Raw genomic sequence first — 8,365 nt, forward strand, 5'->3', positions numbered from 1 at the left:
ATCCCTTTAGTTCTTTTTTACATAAATTGCACCATACCATCTAACTTCTTGGACATATTTTCTGAACATTTGGCTCTACCTTATTGTTTAAAATAGCTGCTCGCTATCTCCCTGTGTAATAGATATACCCTAATTTACCCACCCTCCCCGGAGGAACGCTTAGGGAGCTCCCCTTTTTTTGCTGTTTAAACAACACTGCAACGAACATCTCTGTGTGTAAAAGCTGCTTTGAAGTGACCCTCTCCTGGTAACCACTGTGTTCTCTACTCACCAGCTTGCTGTGTGTGGATTCACCACCAAGCAACTTAACATAGAAATAAAAAATAATCCCTTTATTCTGGGGTTTATTCAATCATCATGACTGTGGAGTGAGGAAAAGGCATTTTTAACTAAGTACTGAGCAGCACAGCTTATGTTCCACCCAGGGTCAGATGCTACACAGGAAACAGAAATATAAGACGAGGGAAGGGCTCTGTCCCCAGGGAACTGGGTCTATTAGGAAGACAAGACCAGTGGCCACAAAATAAGCCAGAGAACAATAAAGACTGGTATGTAATTAAAAGTGAAATGATGTGGCTCTGAGGCTTGCATGGCGAGAGGGGGATGTGAGAGCTGCCAGACCAGCTTTGGGTTTGAGCTGTAAGTTTCTGTGTCATCCATACACCCCTTCATTCCGTCATTCATCCAATCACGTATTCGTGGATTTGCCCCTTCACAAAACACCTCGTGAGCGGCTGTCACTGCTATATGCCAGGCACTGTGCCAGCTGCTAGGAAAAGAAAGTTCAAGTGAGACACTTTGTCCTTATACACAGGAAAATGTGAAGAGCCTCCCCAAGGAAAATCAAATCAACACGATTGTCGTTCTGTCACCAAATGCCTGTGTGAAATTCATCTGAGCCCAGGGCTGCTTTATTTCCTGCTGCTCAATGTAGGAGCCCTGCTTTAGAGATGAGAGTGGCAATTTCTATCCCTCTGGTATTCCCCTACAGCCCCACAAAGAAACCAGAAAATAAAACTGTTAGCAACAAATTCTTTCCCAGCAAGATGGAACCACATAAACCTCACTGATGTTCAAAGATAGTTCCCCTTTTTCCGACGGGAAAAGACGGGTCTTAAGAGTAAGTGCAAGGACAGGGATCAGGTAGGGACTTGGGAAGGATTTGGTCCCATCTGTTTCTTTAAAATCCACCTATCAGTGACATTTAAGGTTTCTGTTAGGGTAACTGTTAAAAATAGGACTAGAAAGCAAAGACCCACTTCCTACCACTTCTCACGAGCCACCCTTGGGCCGGTCTTCCCAACTGGCCAGAGATGACTCACACAGCCCCCACAGCCTCATTGCTCACCTACTCCTGGAGAGGACTGAGCTGTGTTAGACCAGAGGTCTCTTGGGACAGTGGTTGGGCCTCCAAAGGCTGATAATGGCCTTGGGTCTCTCCCAAAAGGCATGGCTACTGCTGAATCAGGCCCCCGGGAGTTGAACCTCAGGTCAGCCCCGAGATCTCACAGCCAGAGACGAGTCAGCCCATACATACCCCCCGATTCCTGATACCCCTGGCATCAGGGCCAACCAAGGTGACAGCAGAAACCTTAAGTGGAGCCAGTTTCAGGGCCAGGGAGGTTGGTGGCTTTCAGCCCTCTTGATAGCCACAGCTTCCACCAGAACAATTCCTAAGAAGCCCTCTCCACACATCTGTTTCCTCCTCTCAGAGTTTGTAATCCTACAGGCAGGGAAGCGACTGAAGCCCCTCCCCTCCAGGATAAGGCAAGACCTCAAGCAGCAAGATTACTCAGCCTGAGTGTGCAGTGACCCAGAGAGAGACAAGGAAGGGAGGTTCCCCTGCCCCCTCTCCTGTGCCCACTCAAACTGGGGGCCCAGCGTGAAATTGTGTCCATGCGGGACCTGACTTCTCCCGTGACAAAGCCGTGCAAACACTAATGAGACTGAGATTCCAGACAGTGCAGATGGCACAGGGGCTGTGAGCTCGGACTCTGTGCTGAAATCCCAGCTCTGCCACATCCTGCTTAACAGGTCACATAATTTCTGTGAGTCATGGTTTTGCCTCTGTTTCTTCTCCTGTAAAATGGGAATAATGCTGGTTACCTCATAGAGCCATCAAGAAGACTGAGTGAAAAGGACACATGTGAAGCACTTAGCTTAGGGCTTGATGAGTAACAAACAACAAAAACGGCAGCGGTTATTACCCTTGCTCTTTTAAATGTTCTCCCATGTTTTAATATTTATTTATTTTTATTTTTAATTTCATTTTGTTTTGGCTGTGCCAAGTCTTCGTTGTGGCATGAGTCTTCGATTGCGGCATATGGACTTCCTAGTTGCAGCATGTGGACTCTTAGTTGCGGCATGCATGTGGGATCTAGTTCCCTAACCAGGGATTGAACCCACGTCCCCTGAATTGGGAGCACATAGTCTTACCCACTGGACCACCAGGGAAGTTCCTATCCTTGCTCTTAGGAGGGCTCCTTATAGCCAAATTCCCACTTTGTGGCTCCCCCACTGATAGTGAGGCTGTCCCTCTAGTACCTCCTCCCCCCATACTCAATCACACGTGAGTCTGTATTCCCTGGGGGCTCCTTCAGCACACAGCGTGGGACCTTCAGGACCTGTTTCCTCCACACCTACCTTCGGGCCAGGCACATGCTCAGGAAATGTCTGTGCACCTAACCAAAGGGGTCTGCAGCACGGGCCCCAGTTTGAGGGAATAGGAAGGGGTATCTTTCCTTGGCCCCTCTGCCCCCTCTACTTTCCTAGTCCCTTCACAGAACGGCCAGCGCTTAGACCAGTGGTTGCCATACCAACAACAGAGCCAGAGAGAGGGTACCAGGCAGGGCATCCCTGCGTCTCGGGAGACCAGGTGCCTCTTCTGGACAGCAAATAGGGGAAACAGCTGTGATGTCTGCCTCACAATGAGCTCCCTGGAAGGGGTCCAGGTTTCTGTGTCATCCATAAACCCCTTCATTTCATCATTCATCCAATCACACATTTGCCCTTTCATAAAATACTTACTGAGTGGCTGTCACTGCTACATGACAGGCACTGTGCCAGCTGCTAGAAAAACAAAGTTCAAGTGAAACACTATTCCTGCCTTGAGAGAGCTCTCAGTCTAGAGAGGGAAGCAGAAGAGGCAGGCCGGGGAAAGGCAGGAGGCAAGGGGGTACAGGTGAGGGGTGAGCAGAAGAGTGCAGAGGTTAAGAAAACAGCCTTTAGAGTCAACTGCCTGCATTCAAACCCCAGCTCTGCCTATTATTGGCCGTGTGACACCTGGGCATGTTACTTCATCTCTAAGCCTCAATTTACCCATCTGTAAAATGGGGGTAGTTAGCACTTACTTCAAAGGCTATGAGATATCACTAATATACGTAAAGTATTACCTGACATACGGCAAGCACTCAGCAAACAAGAGGTTTTCTATTGTTCTGATGCTACCTCGGGTTCCCTCCCCCACACACCCAAAGCCAGTTTTAGATTAGAGCTTCCTCCAACGCTTCCTCAGCAGAGCCCCAGCTAACTCTTCTCCTGGCTTCCAGGCTAAGCAGCCCCTTCTGCCCCAGCACCTGGGACGTCTGCGTGTACCCCATCCCCTGCTGCCAGCAGACTATCAGGACAGTGTCCCAGATAAAGTCCCCAAAGGAGGCGTTTCTGTTTAGCCCATGAATGGCCAAGTACCACTTACTTCAGGATGGAATTTTTAAAATGCCTCCTGCTCTGATCATTGATAGGGTTCCTCAGCATTCATCCTGGTCCTTTCTCCTCCTTTGGCAGAAATGCCCAGAAACACACACACACACACACACACACACACCCTTTTACACACACATCCTTTGAGAGATTTTCTAAAACCCTGGGCATAATTCAGATATTCTGCAGCTTTGGAAGTATAAACCCAGATTTAGCAAAGGCTGCCCCCGCTAAGAGTCATCCACCCTCCTTGCTTCCCAGGCCCCCAGGCCTGGGCTGCCAGGAGAGCGGTGCCACGCTCAGGATCCCCTGGGTGGGCAGCACAGAGCCTGCCTCACTTGCTTTGTCCTCCTTTGCTGACAGGCCTGTGAATAGCTCTCTCCTGCTGGCTCCCGGCCAGGGAGGTGACTGTTTTGCTGTTCAACCACTTCTCTGAGGAAGGCTGTCTGCTACTGCCAATGTGGGCTGGGGACTCTTGCTGTCTGCAAGGGGATTCTTGGTTGTGGATCCTTGGGAGGAAATGACAGGGCAGAGTATCCCACAGTTCTTGTCGGGAGCACTTGTGTAATCGTCCTTTCCATCAGCAGCATGGTTCCAGGTGCTTTTGTGTTCCATGCAGCATCCAAGCTGCCTGGTACCTGGGCAGACCTGAGGGCATTTCAAATCCCTAACACATTAATCCTCATAAGGTGATAACACGCTCCGAGAGGACAGAGAAGCTGGATTCTGAGTACTCCCCTATAACACGGGAGAGGGTATTTATTGTACCATCATCAGCAACATGGCAAGATTCCAAGATTCACAATATTAAACTAGGCTTGGGATGTGCGGAATGGAGATGGGGAGGAATAAAAGTCCCAGCTTTCAAGGGTTCACAGGTCATTTGAGACTAAATATGCACACGCAAAGCAACCAGAAAACAACTCCAAGCCATGCATCAAGCTGTGTGCAATGCAGGACATCTCGTGTTGGGAGAATGAGTGCAGTGGTCACCTCCGATCATCTGCAGAAGCCTCGCCGTGATAACAGGGCTGTCGGCCATTCACTGAGCATCTTCCGGGCAGGTGCTAAGTCCTTATGTTGATGATCCCATCATTCTTCAAGGACCCCATGGAATAGTTCCTCTGAGCCTCAGTTTCTTACAGATAAGAAACTGAGGCTCAGAGAGACTAAGCAACTTGCCCATGGAATTTAATGAGTGGCAGAGCTGGAATCTGAACCCAGTACACCTGACCACACAGCCCTTTTCTTATTGTCTATGGTACACCAGCTCTTTGCCCAAAGAAGGATTCTTATCTGAACTTTGCAAGAGAAAAAGTTGGTTGAATAAAAACACCAGGAGGCTGCTCTGAGGAAGATTAGAGTGGAGGAAACAGCATTAGCAAAGCCTCAAGAGCTCTGGCACAAGCCAGACGTGAGCAAAATGTTTGCAAAGACCAAATGGCCAGCCTTCCAGGGACTCACAGAAGGTAGAGGAGTGGGAAATGGGGCTCCTGGGTGGGCCCCAGTGTTCAGTGGGGGGAGAGGGAAGGGGCTGGAGGCTAATCAGTGGGAAGCCCCTCGGGCTGGATATCTGATTGTTTGTGTAGACTTCTGATAACAAACGGAACCAGGCTGACATAAACCACGGGGGAGCCTAAGGCAGAGCAGCAATGTCCCCCTTCACCAAGAGGACCACTGACTTTGACAAAGGAAATGCGGACCAGGTGGGATGTGAGGTAAGAAGGTAAGGGAGAGACACCCCACCACCACCCTCACCACCAAAGCTCCGAGGAGCAACGTGGAGGTACCCAAGGGCAGTTCCCGCAGCAGTGAAGATGCTCCACCTTGGACCTGACCCTTTGTTGATAGGTTTCATCCACTCTCACATAGCCACTCTGCTGTCTGAGATCAGAGAAGTTTAGAGCTGGAAGGAATCCCAAGTAACATTTACTCCCTGTCCTCACCACCCACCACAACCACTGCCAGCTGTCCTGTCCACCCCAACCCACCCCCTCCTCTGTCAGGATGTAACTGGACGCAGCCCAGATGGGCTCCAGTCCAGAACCACTAAGAAAAGGAGTCCACACGACTTCCTCTGGTCGTCAGTTCTGATGTTAACGTTATCTATGACAATGAGGCTCTTTCAGTGCTGTGGTTTAAACTGTTTTTCTCTTTTTCTAATTTGCAGGACATAGAGAACAGATTTCACCTTACATCCATAGTTGAACATGCTTTTATAAGATATTCTCCAATTGCTAAAAGCGGTTATCTCTTGGACATGGGATGATGGAAGACCTCCTGTTTCTCTTTCATTGAATTTTTTTAACCCTGATGTATTATTTCTGTCCCCCCCACCCCCCGGCCCCCGCCCCTGCCATAAAAGAAGTGGTTATTTTGCAAGCTCCTCAAGGAGCCTTATTTAATTGCCTCTTTTATCCAGGCTAAATGCTTCTAGTTTCATCCAGAGGTTGACAATTCAGATTCCTCTGTGGCTCAGAAGGGTGACACAAAGGAATGAGAAGGCAGTAGTGGAAGGCTGTGCAGGTGACCCTCACCAACTACAGAGAGCACTCCTGGCCGACAGGCTTTCAAATCTTAAATTGGGTTGCGGGTGCCAGCCTGAAAACTTTCCACAAACACTCTTCTCCATCCTTATTTCCTGTTCTCCAAGCTTTCTGAATTAGCATGTGGAGTTCCAGAAGAGAACATCTTTGGTTCTGGCCATCCAGAGACAGGCCTTTATTTGTTGTGTCAATAGCAGTCTTGGTCCCAGGCCAAACACTGGCCAGCACACAGGATTTACACCTGCAAAGATAATCAGTCCCTGAGTCACAGAAGAGGCCATGGAAGCTGAGTAAGGATCCCAGGGAAATGTGACTTGCAGACCTCACTCTGCATTGGCTCGAGCACCATGGCAACAGAGCGTCCCATCCTGAGCAGACGGCACGGCAGTCTGCCCCATCACGTGGCGCCTGTTCTGGCAAACCTGAGCCTCCCCAAGCAGCCTTGCTCTGTCCAGCTGGCACAGAGTCACACTGGTAACTATTTACATGAGTCAAAATCCATCCAGAGGCAACAGGTGGCCAGGCTGGGCTGAGACATGGGGAGAGATGGGTTGGTTTGGGCTGATTCAGAGGCAGGAGCAGCAGACATTTCCTCAGTGGGCACCAACAAGTCCAAACATCACTCCCGTCGCTGCCTGGTCTCAGCATGGCTGGAGGCTGGGAAAAGATCTGGCGTGAGCAAAACAAATGGTCATAGGCTGATCCCAAGACCCTGAGTAAAAACCGCATTGGACAGACCTGTCCCACTCCTAAGTCACCTGCTGGCACACCTGGCCATCCTCTGGGGCTCCTTGTCATCTTCAGTGGTGGGCACTGCTGGACAGAGCCAGCCAATGTGCCACGTCCAGCCAAGAGAAGCATTCCCATAAATTGGTGCGGCCACTACAGAGAACAAAGGGAGATTCCTTAAAAAATTAAAATATGATATGATCCAGCAATCCCACTCCTGGGCATTTACCTGGGAAAAACAAAAGCTCTAATTTGAAAAGATACATGTACCCCAATGTTCGCAGCAGCACTGTTTACAATAGCCAAGACATGGAAGCAACCTAAGTGTCCAGCAAAAGGAGAACGGACACATACATATCTTCGCCCTCCCCACCACACACACACTGGAATATTACTCAGTCGTAAAAAAAGAATGAAATAATGCCATGTGCAGCAACACGGATGGACCTAGAGATTACCATACTAAGTGAAGTAAGTCAGACAGAGACATATGTCATATGATATCACTTATATGTAGAATCGAAAAATATGATACAAATGAACTTAATTACAAAACAGAAACAGACTCACAGACATAGAAAACAAATTTATGGTTACCAAAGGGGAAAGTGGGGAGGAGGGATAAATTAGGAGTTTGGGGTTAACAGGTACATACTACTCTATATAAAATCGATAAACAAAAATGACCTACCATACAGCACAGGGAACTGTATTCAATATCTTGTAATAACCTATAATGGAAAAGAATCTGAAAAAGAGTGTATATATTTTATATATATATAAACAGAATCACTTTGCTCTATACCTGAAACTAACACAATATTGTACATCAACTATACTTCAAGAAAAAAAAAAAAAACCTCCTGAAACTAATAAACAACTATAGCAAGATTGCAGGATACAAGGTTACTGTACAAAGCGAATTGTTTTCCTATATATTATCAAGGAATAATTGGATTTTGATCTTAAAAGCAAAACGTCGTTTGTTTTGGCACAAATTGAGGTGGGGTTGTGGAAAATTAAACAAACAAACAACAGAAATAGACTCGCAGACATAGAAAACAAACTTATGGTTACCAAAGGGGAAAGGAGGGGTTTGGGATTAACAGATATGCACTACTCTATATAAAATCAATAAACAACAAGAACCTACTGTATAGCACAGAGAAGAATATTTGATATCTTGTAATAACCTATAATGGAAAAGAATCTGAAAAAATATATATATATATGCATAACTGAATCCCTTTGCTGTACACCTGAAATGAACACAACATTGTAAATTAACTATACTTCAATTAAAAACAATTTTTTTTAAAAAAAGAGAAGCATTCCCACTGCAAGGTAAGCAGCTCCAAAAGCTCTAGGTTTCAAACCTTAACCAGGATGAG

The sequence above is a fragment of the Hippopotamus amphibius genome, chromosome 5, assembly GCF_030028045.1.
Source record: "Hippopotamus amphibius kiboko isolate mHipAmp2 chromosome 5, mHipAmp2.hap2, whole genome shotgun sequence".
Taxonomy (NCBI): Eukaryota; Metazoa; Chordata; class Mammalia; order Artiodactyla; family Hippopotamidae; genus Hippopotamus; species Hippopotamus amphibius.